The sequence below is a fragment of the Taeniopygia guttata genome, chromosome 7, assembly GCF_048771995.1.
Source record: "Taeniopygia guttata chromosome 7, bTaeGut7.mat, whole genome shotgun sequence".
Taxonomy (NCBI): Eukaryota; Metazoa; Chordata; class Aves; order Passeriformes; family Estrildidae; genus Taeniopygia; species Taeniopygia guttata.
Genome location: NC_133032.1, coordinates 29,036,159 through 29,052,536, shown reverse-complemented (window position 1 = coordinate 29,052,536; position 16,378 = coordinate 29,036,159). Strand labels below are relative to the sequence as shown.

The following is a 16,378-nucleotide window of genomic DNA, read 5'->3' as shown; positions in this document are numbered from 1 at the left end:
ACTTTCCTAACCTCTCTTCCTTCAGATGATTGCAGTTGCCCCAAAGAACACAGTGAAGGCAATATTTTCCCACAGGCATGAATAGATTACAGCATTTCTCTGAACTGCAAATTATTCTATTCTTAGTTAATGATTAGCACTTGTGTAGGAACAGACCAAACACTTCAAATTCAGCTCTATATTTTGTTCTGAAAAACCCTTTGCATGCAAGGTGCTCTCCCTGGTACTGCACTTAGGAAAACAGAATCACTTTTGTCTACTCATTGAGACACCAGAGAACCATTTCAAACAAAGAGAGGGAATTGCCCATGATGAGCAGAAAAAAAAAGCCAAGTTTTTGCACTACAGACTTTTGGGAGACTTGCTCATTCCATTTCTCATGGTAACAGACGAAAACTGAAAACAATTTTCCATCTTCTTCTGTGAGCACATGGATACCTAATAAATCCCAAGATGCAGAAAACACGCAGAGGCTTTTTCCTATTTCTTTTGGTTGTATAACTACAGGACATAGTTATGACATGCTACTTTCCACTCTGCCCTTGAAGAAAGTAAAGGTAAATAACATAAAACCCACAAAAGATACTCAAGAAAACACACTTGCTACATTTGTGTAAAATACAGGACATCTTTCAGGTGTCTGGTTGGCTGATACAGAATCTGTGATATTATTTCCAGAATGGTTTGACTTGAGCAATTCATTTTCTTAAATGGTTTATTTGCATAAGACTCTGAGGTACCTGACAGCAGGCAAAAAGCAGGTGCCACACTGATCTCAGGTCTCAATGCTGATCCCAAGGAACACCTAATTGCCTGCCCACAGCCCCCAGCTATTCTCCCAGTTCCAGCACCTCTTTCTCTGCCCTGCACAAAAGACACTTTTTTTCATTCCCAGAAAGGGCCTGCCATGGGATGGCAGCCTGGGCCTTCTGCTGCCCACACAGCATGCAACAGCGCTGCACAGGAGGAAACATGCCAGACCCTGTTGGCATCGTTTCTAACCAAATCAAGAAGGCCAGACTTGACACAGGATAGGTTAATGCCATGAAAAGCAAGCAGAAGTCATGGAGTCATGCTGTGTGCAATGTCTTCCCAATCATTAGCACTGAACCAAAGATGAGGTTCCTCAAAGCTGAGTCCTTGCACCATATCTGGCTATTTTAAACCTAGCACTACACTCCCAAACAATTTGACCAGCCTGACCAAAAAGACAGCAAACGCTCCATCACACACTCACTATTACTGTCAGGGTCCAAGACCAGTCATAAATGAGAAAGGCATAAAGGCTTTGCTGTTGCTATGCTACAGATGTTGTTCAGTATCTTCATGGTGTATTTCTGAGACTTGGGAGCCTGGTTTTGCTGGCTGTAAACTGCATGTGGGTGCAAGTCTATAGAAATCAATAAACATAAGCAATTTCAGAGATAAAAAAGCATCTGCCCCTGTTGCTTCAAGGCTTCTAGCACAAATACAACATGCACAATAGCATTCTGACATGAAGAGCTTCAGCACAGCAATCCTGAGCTTCAGCTCTGATTATGAAAATGCATAATTGTCAATACAAAACACTGGCAGAATCAGTCTGAATTGCATTTAAAAGTCCAAGCTTTCTATCCCAGCTCCCATGGCCCACATATGAAACTTGCCTTCAAATTTGGCTGAAAAAAGCACCAGCTTTTCATCCAAAGCAGTAGTTCCCTACTTGATGAGTTGGAGTCCACATGTTCTCCTTCTGAGTACATTTCAAAGCGTCTCAGAGGCATGCACTCCTGCTCTAATTAGAAACAAAATACTACAATTTTATACACGTCTGCCCATACTGTTATTGTTTGCACTATGAAGCTATTTCTCAGTTAGACCAGGGTAAGCTGCTAATTAAGATGTACAACAAAAAGAGCCACTTTGGTAGAAGAAACAAAAAAGCACTGCATGAGGCTCAGGAGCTTGGAATCTGATCCCAGCTGGGTCACAGACTTGCCTACTTATTGCCAGCATTAATTAATAACATTAATATCTTAATGTTCCTCATTTCCTTAGATGCAATCTGGAAACACTAACCGAGTCTCCTAGTGGAGACACTTTGTACTTCAGGACTGGATCTCCAAGAATGCTCCTTCCTCACTGTCCCAGCTACAGAACAAAATACCTGCACAAAAGAATAACATGGCATTTTTCTGACTTCTAAACTTGGCCTCCTCATCACAAGGTGAGCAAAGACACAGAACTGTACACTGCTGGAGAACAGGGGCTTCCCTCTACCCACAGTTTTGGATGAGTTTAAACTCCTTTGTGACTCCTGCACTTTTACCTCCCACCTCACCTCCATAGCAAGAATTTTTGTGCAGGTACTATTCCCAGAGTGGTGTTTTTCCAAACCAGGTCAAAAAGCCTTTCTCAGATGTAAACATTCAACTACACAGAGCCTTATCATCCACCTGGCTCCTAACACCATCAAACATATTTCTTTTCTATAGAAGGATTATTATTTAGTTCACCAGGTACCTCAAGTTAAAAATAATTACTAGAGGCTTATAAAGCTCTGGATTTCAAATGCAGCACCATTGTGAAGCACTGAATTTCCCCTATCTCTGAGATTCTCATTCTGAGTGAGACAGCTCTTCCAAAAGCATATGAATCATTTGAACTCTTTCCTACAGTTCCATACCACAACTAAATCTCTCCTAGGAATGTACTTAAAAACTAAGGATTGAGGTTTTCATGTTTTCAGCCACATCATTCCCACCGACTCATATTCAGATGATGGATTTTAGGAAGCTCGGCTCAAAGCAATCACAACAATAAAAAAAAAGTTTATATCATTTATATCATTTATTTATATCAATGTCTGGCAATGTAAAGCACCATGTTTTACAGCATTTGGATAACAAACCTAGGTGATAGAGAAACACAGCAAAGCACAAGCAGCCTCGTGTGCCAGCAGTGAGTAAATATGGACAACAGATATATGGACTTCTAAAAATGTACTTTTCTCTTTCTTAATGAGAATCAAAACATTAACCCATCCCCTAGAACTGTAGAGTTGACTTGATTTTATCAGGATTTGAGACACTAGTCTTAACAGCCTAGGAATTATAAATTTGACAAAGTTATTTCAGTTACACAAAAATAACCAGAGATGTAATACAGGATGTATGATTTGGACATTCTTAAAAGTGTTATGTTTGATTCATAGAACAAAACAACTGGATATTATATATTATATTACTTATATTTTTTTTTTTACATTTATACATATATAAACACTGTATCATAATAACAAAAAGGAAAATCAGTTCCAAGCAAAACCAAGCAAAATGTTTTAAAGTCAGTAACTCCTGTATTGATAGCTCAGACAAATGAAATGAATTCTACAGTCCACCTTTCAAAGCGTGAAAATCAAGAATTTGGTGAATGGCTTCCCAGAAATACCATAGGCTTCCAAGGTGAGAAGCAACACAAAAGCAAAAACTGTATTACCTTTAGATGATGAGGCATGTTTATGCCTGAAGCATTTAAGAACTGGAAGAAACATAACTGATTCTTCCTATGACTGTAATCTCTTTTTCCTCAGGATGTCAACCCTTTTATCTTACAGACCTGGCCACACCAGAAAATCTGACAATGCCTTTAGGCAGAGCTCCAGTGAGACACTTCATACAGCCCTATCAGATTGAATAGCTTTAACCCTGGCTCTATTATTACTGGTACCAGTAGAAAAAAAAGAAAACTAGTGACTTTTTTGGAAGAAAGACTTTTGACGTATCAATTGTTAAGCAGTAATGTGTCCAGAAACCCGTGAAGACATAAGAAATGGAGATAAAAATCTACTAACAGGATATGAGCTCAGGCTCTAAGCAACAGAACAGCTTCTACCTCTGAGTGCTACACACACTGAAATGCTCTCTCCCCACCAATAATAAAAGACACTGAAAATGTAAAGGCATTACAGCCACTATTTTCAAAGGTTGTAAATGAAGCAAATCTTGCAGATAAAAACAGTTTCTTCTATACCTGGGGGGCAGGGAGAAAAAACACACATCAAAAAACCTTTCAGGAATAGAAACTTTCATCCAGATCTTCACCAGTCATCTGCAAATCTACGTATTTTTCCTGCTGTGTAAAATAATTTCATAGAAGATGTTTTCTATCTCCAAAGAGACTTGTCTCTTGCTTAATTTAAACCTTTCAGGTTAGTATTAAAGGGCATAACATTTCTTCAAGACTGTCTCAGAAGATGTCATTGCTGCACATCACAAAAAAGTCTGGCTCCTACTCCCACTGAAGTGAAAACTAAAACTCCTACTTTCTGTTCTGGAGAAGGATCTAATCAAAATTGTTTATCCTATTGCCTTCCAACCTCTTGGTATGATATACAGGAAGCAGTAAGGAATGTGGTTTTACCCCACTGAACAAAATAAGGTTAAGAAGTATTGTAAGGGCCTACTAGCTGGTATAGCAATTTATTCCACATAAATTAATGGCATCTCAGAGTGACAGAAGACTAAGCACTAAGTAAAAGCAGATGCTTGCAGTTCTACAATATGCTGTTTCCTTTTAAAAGAGAAGTTGTGCGCCACCTGCTCCTTCAATTTTTTTTTTCCTGAAGACACTGCTGGCAATGGAATTAGCCATTAAAAAACAACCCACAAACATTTACTTGGTTAACTAAATTAGCACTCAGGAGCTACTGGCATCAATAAGAACTGCTTCCTCAGATACTCCCTCAATAAATAGTTTGCTAGCTTCTGGTTTTACATCTGGTGTTTGGTAGAGTGGTAACCCAAGCATTTGGCAGTCCTCAGAAAAATGCATCTTTATATGCCATACGTAATCTCAGAGAATGAAAAACAAAGTGACCCTTAACACCTATTTCTGTACATTCCTAATTCTCAGGCTTTGGATTATTTCTGCAAGTGGACTTTGGACATGTAACCCAAATGCACCTGAAAGAACTAAACCAACAAAGAAGTTCTGCTGCTGTGCAATAACAACAGACTTGTGATGAGTTCAGTAGAGCCACGCCAATGAGAAATCTGGTCTGACAGACTTCATACCACAAGGACACCTGGTTCAGAGTCATATGGGGGTGCCAACTGGTTTGTCTGCAAAAATTCTACAGCCACCACCTTCATTCAGCACCTCCCGCTTTTTTTCTTCCCCTCGTCCCCATCCTACCCACAAACTTCTGGGAAGACAACATCACACGAACGTCTTTCCTGCTTTTCTACCTCCAAACACAGGGAGCATCACACAGTTCTGCAAGGCCACAGGCTGGGGCTGGTTGATGGCTTCCCTCCTGAACTGCTGGATGCAGACTAGGCCATGTGTTTTTCTGACTCAGCAGCAGAGTGGCTGGGCCACCGCCCTCCCACTGCCCTGGGCCAGCAGGATTGCCCACTGAGAGTGCAAGACAGCGCGGTGCTGCACATCCCAGCAAAGTGCTGCTGGGGGCAAACTCCACAGGAGAACTCTACGTGGAGAAACTCTCTCTCCCTCTGCCCCACACCCCACTGCAGGGCTCCTTCTTACAAGAGGAGAACTTGGAACAAGAAGGCAAGGAGCACTTCCAATAAATTGGAATGCTGGCAAGTATTTTTGGGACAAGATCAAGTTGCTTACAACTTCAACGTAAATAGTGAAGGCTTAGTCTAAATAGCTTCTGCCTCACATGAGTCTCTCTCAAAGAGATTCTCTCCAAAGGATGTCAGATGTAATGTAAATGCCTTCAACAGGAAGGTCTGGCTTTCTCTTTCCATTTTATTTTTAATTTTAGCACAAGGAGAATATCATACAGAAATCCTATCAGAGAGAAAGAAGTAGGGCCCAAGGACAACATCGTGCTGTTTGACCACATGGACTGTTCTCACTCCTCTGGGCCACACATGGTACTGCCTTCCTCAGGAACCTCTGCTGTGGGAGCAATTTGAACTGCTGAATCCCTTTACACTTTCTGTTCCTAGCAGGAGAGAATGGTAATGGTGTGTACAGATGAGCAGCTCAGCAAAACAACTTGAGGTGCATAATCTTACACTGGGAACTAGAGAACCAGTATACCCTGGTAGGATGAAATTTAGATTTCTCCAAGAGATCAGGTGCCTTATTACAATTTTTTATTTGCTGGTCTACAGCAGATCACTTGTACAAGAGAAACAGCCCAGAACAGCAGCAATTAAAAGGCAGAAGTATTAAAGACTCCACAGTGTAAGTGGCGATCCCAGTTTTTGTATATTTTAAAAACAACACAAAGGCAAGTGTTCAGCTAGCTCTGTGTGTTTATAGGGCTTCTAAGAACACCAGCTCACTCATTTCTTTCATTCTGCATAGTCTATATGTGTCTTCTAGAGTCAATGGAAAGAGAGGTTCTTCAGAAAATGGCTCAATCCCACATGACCTTCCATCTACAGTCTCTGCAGGAGGTGAGCAGGGTAAACACACTGCTTGCAAGCAGTAATGGCATACAAGGGCCTAATGTTACGATAGGCAATGCAGGTCTTCAGACTTCCAATAAAATTCTCTTCTGTTTTTTGTTCATACCACAGAGAAATTCACCATGAATAATACAAGCTTTGGTACCATTACATTTAGGTTGTTCCTGCGAAATATTCTGATAAAAAATAAAACCATCTTTTTGTTGCCTTTTTTTTTCCAGGTTCTCAGTCAAATGCAACAGTTCTGCTTACATTTAATATTTTCTTTTGAGGATTGGGGTTTTACTGCCCTTCAAGCATGAAAAACTAGGTAATATTTATGTTCAACACATGCCTGAGCTTGCAGAGACAAGCCTGAGACAAACAGTCTTGCTTTCATTCCTCTGTGCAGGATACACTGTTCTCTGATGAGCAAGGAAGGTGCTTTGGGGCAGTTCAGAAAGTGATGCAACAGACTGAGACCAATAAAGAGGTGAAGAGCTTCTCTGTGCCATTATATGGGTTGTGTACATGCCTAAGAGAGGGTTATAAGGAAGACGAGCAAGACAAAAAAAAAAAAAAAAAAAAAAAAAAAAAAAGAGAACTGAGCATGATCTCTGTGGTGTGCCCTAGATTCACATGAAGACAGAAAGATAAGAACAAAACCTAATAAAACTGAAGAAGTTTGATGTGTTTAAACAGCCTTGGTGCAGGACTGCTCCTCTAGTCTGTACTGTGCGTTCAGCTTAATAAAATTAGATTTAAACAACTGATTATTTAATTACAAGAAGGTCTTTTGCGCTCCATTTATGCAAGAACACAGCTTCTATTGATAAACTGTGAGCAGCTCAAATGCAGCTGAAAGTACCAATATTCCAGGCACTGGAAGAATTGGGTTACTGCTCAATTCTATGAGCAGACAGGAGTTTACCTACTTCTTTCAGCTGAAGTTCACCAGCCTGCTCTGACTTTCCTGGTTACAGACATCAACTGTGATAAATCTTCAGTAAGAACAGACAACACATTCAAACCCTGCCACAAAGACTACTGAAGCACAGACCAGCACAATGCAGACCGAGTTCTCCTCAACTTCCCTGTTGCTCTTTCAAAGAGTAACCACCAAACAGCTCTGTCTACAGTTTTAGCTCAGATCCTTGATCACTCCTTCTTATTTAAGTTTTTGGATTTGGCCTTATTACAGCTTTGAAAGCTTTGGTCTTCCTGACCCATTTCACTTTTTGCCTAATGATTCAAGTTCAATGACATGCAGAGGCTGACAAGGAGCAGATAAAAAAAAAAAAAACTCATGTACTCAGTGAAACAGAAGAGAGTAAGACCTCTTCTCACTGGATAAGGATTAATGCCATGAGCAGGGCCCCTGGCAGTTTCCACTCAAGAACAATGACAACAGGAGCCTTGCTGATAAATTCTCATATCTCCCCTGATTCTCCCACTGCAAGAGAGGAGGTTTACTAGACTGCGACAATTTTTTAAAACATCTTGAGAAATTCAAGTGGTACATCTGCACTGCAGCCTGTCACAGCTACAATAAAGTATTTCAGAGCTGGTGACAAGAAACACACTCTGAAATACCCAGCAGAGAGATTGCTGCTCTGCACTGAAACACTGCTGCTCACTCTCTGGCTGTGGACACGTCCTGCAGAAAGACCCACGCCTTCACACAAAGGAAAAAAATATGACCTCCAAGAGAGAGATGTGAGGCTGCAGGAAGAGCAGCAACGTTGTCACCAGAAACCACCCCCAGCACACAGATACAGGCAACACATGTCCCAGTTTTTATTCCATTCTCCACCCTATAAAGCAGATAAGAGTCAAGTACAGAAAAGATAAAAACCAAACCCAAGAACAAAATCCAACTTCATCATGACTGTGCAGTGTCACCAGATAAACCTGGTGCTTCAAAACTTTACTTTTCTTGGAAGAAGAATGACTAAGTAATGCTTCTTTCAATAACCAATGGAAAAAGTAAAGTGAAAATGGTATTTACCAACTCTCCTTGTGCTGTTTTTCACTTGAGTTATTCAAATAACTAAAAGCTGTCTACACCCATTACACAACTCCCCTCTGAACAGGTAATACCAAGGGTGCAAGTGGGAAATCCTGGGATCAGCATCTTTTCTCATCTGGGCTGTGTTGCAAATGTGCACATCCTATACACAACCTCAAACAAAACATTTCAACGAAACAGAGCAACGAATCCTCAGACAAGGTGAGCATGTGGTGACTAACACACAAGTGATCAGCACATGTTGCAGGGAACTTCTTTTGCTAACTGTGAACTCTAAATTTGAAGTGTGAAAAGAAAAAAATGCCAAGTCACAGATTCAACTTGCAGTCCTTGTACTCAGCAGCAGCAGCTCAACTCACAATGACAAGAGAACATTTCCTACAGAAAAGATGTCTACATTAAAAAATTGGCAAAAACCTCTATGTTTTTATTTTCACTTGTTTCCACCTCTGTGCCATAAATACCTTCACCATGCAGCACAGAAAATGCATGTATTTTCTTTGTTTAAAACACCATTACAATACATAATTCATGTACATGCAGGCATAGGAGGAGTCCTATCAAACTATTTGGGTTTGTTTGAACAAGCCCCACAGATTCATTAGGCAATCCATCCCAGTAAAATCAAGATGCAGCATTTCCAGAGCCCTGGAATGACTGATGGTACACCAAGAAAAACAGAAAACCCACCTTGCAGTGTTGTTGTCACCTTGTCCGTCACAGACTATTTTATTTCAGGCGTCGACAATCTGTAACAAAACAAAAGCTCTCAGTTAGTGGCAGCTGTTAAAGGGAAAAGCTTTATTTTTGTTACATGAATTAAAGACTCATTAATTGCAATATGTTAATAAGAAAATGCCTTCCTTCTCTGCTTTTATTAACATGCAAAGTTCCACCAAATGCTCTTTTTCAGTGACGAGAACCTTTCTTGCCATTATAGCTTACATCCCTTGATTTGCATCAGATTATGTCTTACTGAAGAGCCCAGAACTTCAGAATGCCTGTTTTTGTAAAAAGTGAATATCCATGGAAAAGCTGATTCCTCTGAAGCACAGGCTACACTATGGTGTCTATTAGGATCACAGTTTCATAGAAACAACTAAATCCCTTCCTTCTTCACAGAAAGATGATCTGAAGGCAGAAGATCTTTCATGTATCTGGATTCATTGGGAATGATTTGCCAAAAATTAGAAAATATGCTGACAGCAACAGCCCTAAGTACAAGAAGTCAGCAAACAAACAATGCAGATAATATGACCTAATTTCCCAAAAGCTCCCTTGTCGACAGGAATCCCACAGTTACACTGCACAGTAGCACATGATGTGCTCACAAGCTGCAGACCAGACTGATGGGACCTATTAATTCAGTATCAGGCAATGTGGTATCATGTACCAGAGAAAATGTGCAACAGGGAAGTGCTGTGGAGCAGTCACAGAGAATTCTCTGGCACTACAGCTGTTCTACTGCAGGAGCCTGGGCACCTCCTTAACTGCCTAGTGCTGGAGTTACTAAACATATTTTACAACGGGTATAATATCATCACAATGGCATAAACAAGGACTAATTACTGCTTTGCAAATCCCGGGAATGACTAAGCAAGGGAGAAGCACCCATAAACTGCAAATTGTTGGCATTTACAAATAGCATTGAATTGCCCAAGAAGGAAGAAGCACAGACTTCCCTACCCAGCTTCATGTCACAACCAACAAATGGATCATTTTCCAGCCTATCATCTTCAATCAGCGTGAACCCTACCTGCAGAACTAACTTCTGCCAAAATGTTGGTAACAAAACTCACAGCTGGACAAAGCTGTATAAGATACTCATTGCTTCACAGGGGAAAGATAAGTAGAAGATAATTGTCAGCAGGAATAAAAGCACCTTGTACTTTTAGTGAACTTTGCTATGTCCCCCTGTACCCATAAGCATCGGGGTTGTCACTGAAAGCAATAGGAGTTTCATCTATGACTTTACCAAAGCTAGAGAAGAAAAATATTTACTTTCACAGAAAGGTAGAGAAAGACAAATTCAGTGTCTTGCCAAAGTTGACAGGAAGCAGCAGCTGAATCATGAGCAGAAAACAATGACCCCATTCCACCTTCCCTCTTTTAAGTATGGGGCAACTTTCCAAAAGCACAAAAAGACTTAAGTCTCTACAGCACACTGCTGTCATAACTGAGGATGAAGATGGAGGTGTAACCAGGAGAGAGAAGAAGGGAAGTCAAGCTCAACTATTTCTTCTTTCCTCTCAACACCAGCAAATGAAAAGCCAGTTCTTACAATATACTGGCCAGGCATGGATCTTATAATCTTTGGTTAATTCCATGTGTATTGAGAAGAAAATCAGCTGTAAGTAGGTTAGACTCACTAAATGACATTTATCTGAAGTACCACCCCCAGGTGCAGAGCCATGCACCAAAGATTGAGCATTCTTTAGGAAGATGCCACTCATCCAGACACTGCTAGCAATGGTCAGCAAAACACAACCATGTAACAACTCATGCATAATACTCCTCTCTTGAGCAAAACCCCATTCAGCAGCTTCCGATCTCTGAGGAACTCCCCAGGTCATACCCAAACCAAGGAATGAGGAGGAATGATCAAGCTTCTGCTGAGCAAATGATGGACAAGCACACAACCCTGGCACCTCCAGCAATCAGAATTTCCAGTATTTTACAGCTTGGTCCACAATTATTTACTCCTTAGAGACTCCAGACTCACCATACTATCTGTGGTCACAACAGACTTGTTGCTAAAATGGCCATGAAACACCAATCATACACCTATTTACACTCTTGCTACGGTTACACTAACTCCGCTTTAAAAACATCAAGATTTTCCAAATCACAGCCCTGACTCATGCAGCCTGTGGTGAACAGGGGACATATTCTGGAAAAGACTACTAATAAAATGCCATGCCAACTGCTTGACTCAGAGAAAACAAGATTAGCACTGTGACATCTTGGCATTTTGATTTCTGAATACTTGCTGGATGATAAAATCAGGAGCTGTCTTTAAAAAGTCTACATTGAACAAAACCATCTACCCCTTTCCTGTAACTACAGTGGCATTTGCTAATGCTGTCAGCTTTTGTGTGAAGTTGGTGTTCCTGCAAGGAGACACGCTGACAGTTCTGGTTACCAAAATCTTTCACTAACTGCTTTTCAGTAAGAAAGGAAAATAAAGTAGTCCAGTGTTTTCCATCTTTCAGTATACACCTGCGCCAAGAGATGGGCACATACTACAATGATAGCTGAGCTTATCTAAAAAATTCACTGGCATAACTGGATACATCTTCCAACACCCTGGGGACAGTTCACTTCAGAAGATGGAGCTGGTTTAGCTAAAAGGGAGAAACTGTTTGGAAATCTGAAGGTGGAAGATGGATTGGGTAATGGTGATGACGAAATGATAACATCAACTATTCAAATATAAGGAAGGAATGAGTAGAGCAGATTAAGGGCGGTGAATCTCAAAGAAAAAGGACAGATTTTAAAAAACTGCACACAGGTCAGTAAGGCTTCATAGGAGGCCAAAAAAGTGCTAGAGGTGGAATAAAAACACAGAGAAAACCCATTTTAGGGTAAAATAAAGGTGGAACACCAACTGACTGCAGTGCTGACCAGAGAAATATGTTTAAAGAAGGGATTCATGCAGGAAAGTCAACTTAAGCAGATTAAATCATACTTATATTTTTTTATGATTAAAAAATCCCCAACCAACAGTCTGAAACCAACCACACACTAATAGATGAAACCACTGACACCATGAACTCACAGGAAATAAGGGAAGACCTAAAGCACTGCCTAAAAGCAAGTGCAGAACCACCAACCACCATAAAAAGGAAAGTGGATGGTAACCACACAAGGAATTGGAGACCTGTCAGCCTAACTCAGGCTCCCAAAACAAACTGTGAATGAGTTATAAATATCTGGAAGACAGATGGCCCAAATCAGCAAATCTACTTCTGTAAAGAACCAACCAAAAAAAACCTGGTCTGACCCAGCTTTCTGTTACAATATCACATATTTACTAGAAAAAGGCAGCACATATATCCTGTATTCTTTGGGGGAGCAGCTGGTTGAATGTGTGCTCAGGGGCTTAGGGCTAGTGACTCTGAGGCTCACTTCCTTGCAATACTTTGTGTGAGCAGCCAGAAAAAAAACCACTAATCTGAGAGAGTTTTACAAGTATTTCATCACATTGATAATCACCCAAAATCAATGACATGGAGCTCACTGATCCAAAGTGCTGCAGCAGTGCTGCTGCAGGAGCAGCAAAAAGGAAATGTTTGCACATACAGCTTCGCCCACCATCTCATCTGAGACCCAAGAGGCTGAGCCCAGGTACACAACACTGCTCAGGCACTGCAAGCCCACATTCCTCTCTGCTGTGCTGGCTCTTAGGTGGAGACAAGTCACACCCCACAGAAATAGCAAGGTGAACAATTGAATATTCAGCTTCCACTGAAGAGGTGGCTCCTAACAGGTTCTCCAGAGCTCTTCTGTCTGAGCCATCAACCTCATGCTGTTAAGTGTTGTCTGACACACAGACATGCCCAAGCCCAGGAGATAATCCTACCATGTATAAAGCTAGCAGTTGTTCAACATGTCTGAAAGACTTGCAAAGGCGATTTAGGCTAATCCAACTAAATTAGGAACCCTCTGAATCTGTCAGTTGTCTTCACTGGGCATTCAAAAAGAACCAGGTAAAGAGGATGGAGATACCCCAGGGAACCTGCTGCCACCACCAAGATCTGCATTACATTTCTTAAAATTTCTTCTAGCCTCGTGCATTTACCATTCTTTGATCTGTTCACTGAAGATAATGGACAGCCCAAGATTTTGGTTGCTCACCTGCCTGCAGGCAATGAAGCTGAGCTGCAGGAGCTGTCTGTGGCTGCACTCGGAAGGCCTTAGTCCTGAAGGTACACTCAGCTAAACAACATTTTGGACTGTAGCTCACATTTGAAGCCTACTGGTTCAGCAGCCTGCCTACTGCAGTCTGTGTGAAGAAAGAATGGAATAATCTTCCATTTCCCGAAACAGACAAATTTCAATGCTCACTTTATCTCTAACTGACCAATTACCATTTATCAATTAACTAATACCATTCCTCATCTGCTATGGTACTTTTTGATAGAGTCTCTTACCACTTCCAGTGAAATGGAAAGTTTAATGAGTTCTAAAACCCCCAGAATATTTGAGATTGTTTACCCAGTTCTGTGGCTCAGAACTGAAGTGGCAGTAACATAACAGATCTGTGGGCACATTCCCTGCTGTGCAAAGAGGGAGAGGATACACATTCAAGACTTTTAATGGAAGCCAAGAGCCTAGATTTCCAGGAGGACATACCCTTCCAACTTTAATCTACCAGTTTCAGGGACAGAAATTCACACAAAAAGTACACTGAGCACTGTCAGTATTTCTGCAGTGAACGACCCTCAGCACTTCTGTTTGGTTTTCTAGATGATCCTGTTATCCATTTTTTTAATGTTTGAACACATTTTCAAGGGTGCAACTCAAAACACTGCAAGAAAACATGTAACTAACAAAAAACCCTGACTTTCAAGAGAGATCAGTGTTGTTACCGTTCCTCCTATTCAAGTAATTCCTTTATCCTCATGACAAGGTTCTTCTGTTAGTATGAACCTGCAAATTTCTAATTGTTTCCCATTCTCATTCACAGGCAATGTCTTCCTCATAGCAGTTCTGATTTTCAGGAGTTTATTCAGTTTACCCAGTTGCAAGTAACTTTAATCTATATTCTTTTATTATCTGCTCTTAAATTTTTTTTATTTATTGGCATCAACACTGTAAGAGTTAACATGGTCAGATGTTTTCTGTGAGGAAAAGAATTGTCTGAAACTTTTTTTCTGCTTCCATCGGACTTCATACTCAAAGGCCTGACTCCTAGCTAGCGCAGATCAGCACAGCTCTACCAAAATTTCAGGAAATGCCACCAGTTCACAGGAGTTAAGGATCCATCCTGGACACTTGTGTCAGGAAATCACAAAGCGAGTTCTTTTCTCTACAGTGATGATGAAAATATGCTTGAGGAGTATCTTTGCTTTCTTTTGCTGAGAATCTACATGTTTCTTTAAAAAAATCCTCAAGCATTTCTTCTGTTACTCTCACATGTGCTCCTGAGCCCACAAAGTTAATTGCAGCTTCACCACTGACCACCACTTTCCAACCACATCACCACACTCAGCCCTGCCAATCACAACTTTTCAAGAGGAAGTACTAAATGAACAGTCTTCCTTCTCCTTTACAGGTTCCTACTATTTTAATGTCCAAACACACCCTAGCCTATAATCTTCACCTTCCCAATTCTAGTACCATACAGCAAAGGATTAGTTATCCCTGCAAAGAAGGGTTACTGAAGCACAAATAAATTAAGTTATTTGTTGCAAGTTCCCTATAAAATCTTTGGAAGCATTTACAGACCTCAAGTCAGATGACATCCATCAGTCTCAGAAGATGCTAAGAGTTCTCATAAAACAGGTTCATGGCAGCTACACAACCTTGAAAAGTCTAGGAGCAGCACTAATTAAGGTTTAATAGTTTAAAAAACCCTCTTTCAATACCATCATAGGCAGCTTCCTTTCAACAAACAGCAAATCCAAGAATAAAATGCAAAGTTTCGATAATACAGGGAAGAGCAACACTCACTTCCAAAAATCAAGTTCAATTTAAGGCATTCATATCAGAAATCAATGAGAGTTCTTCTGGAGCTTCTACGTCTCATACATAGTCACATGAAGGATTACTTTGAGGAACCTTATTTTAATTAGATAACAAATAAATTCAATTTGTGGTAATCTAGGCTTTTATTACTCAAATAGGGTGATATATGAATTCTGAATAAAGTAAGAAGACCCTGCCATCCCAGAAAATAAAAAGTTAAAGAATTCACTTTTCTGAGCAGTTTAAACTCCAGTTTCCTGATGCACAGTTTAGACAACTGTTTCATTCTCAGCCTCTAGCCAGGTTCTGGTAACCAACCCCCTTCTCCATGCACAACTTACTCACTCAGGGCCAGAACAGAGCGCTGACAACTTCACAGTGACCCCAAGTAGCTTCCACTGGATACCTACACGTAAAGTTACTCAGACTTCAAATTATTTCTTCCACCTCTACAGTGGAAATGCCTACTCATTCACTGCAGGGCTCAGACATATGAATTCCTAAACACATGATAATATAAGAATGACTGATACAGAAAAGTCAGTATTTTCAGGGCAGTCTTACACACTTTGCAGAAAACAGAAAGAATCAATATGTGTTCTGAAAATACAGGAGAAAGGCAAAAGCACTGAGTGGCTGTTCCCAAATGGAGGAACATGCACTTAATGAGGCAGGAGTGCTGCAGAAACAAGTAATAATGTGATCCGATAATTAAAGACTGCTTTGTAATACGTATGCAGAAGGCTGCCACAGAGACTGCACAAACACCCTTTTTTCCAGCGTTTCCTGAAATGAGCCATTTGACTCAGCAATGTTAAAAGGTTCCTTTAAGAGCCTTTTTGGGTCTGTGATACATCATCTGATGTGACTGAGGTCGAGTGCATTAAGAATCTGTGTAACATTTTGTGCTGGAACATGACAAAAGAGGCACTGTCTGAGCTGCAAGGGCTAAGCAGAACTCAGTCTATTTCTACAGCCATACCAGAAACACATGTGGAAGTGCACAGAGCTTAGAATTCATTTTAAAACTTTTTAAGTAAATAGCATGTTTAAATTCTGAATAAAATATATAAATACGAAGTCCTTGGTGGCCTCCTAGACCATATATGAAAGAGAGTGGCATCACAGAAACAACACATTAATGACATTACCCACTCAAAAGGTTAATCGGGGAAGGCAAGGACACATTATAGGGCTTTCTGTGTGCCTTACCAGGGAGATCTCCATTACAATAACAATGGCAAATTCCTTC

General features: G+C 40.6%; 1 protein-coding gene across 33 annotated transcripts in view; it reads right to left on the bottom strand.

The window, feature by feature from the left end:
* The window catches only part of MAP2 (microtubule associated protein 2), a 231,797-nt gene that overhangs the window by 174,550 nt on the left and 40,869 nt on the right, over positions 1–16,378 (bottom strand). For all 33 annotated transcript variants that reach the window (XM_030277938.4, XM_030277937.4, XM_072931648.1 and 30 more), the window contains exon 2: positions 9,127–9,185. The gene's annotated coding sequence lies outside the window, so the exon portion shown is untranslated. The remainder of the gene's footprint in view (positions 1–9,126; positions 9,186–16,378) is intronic.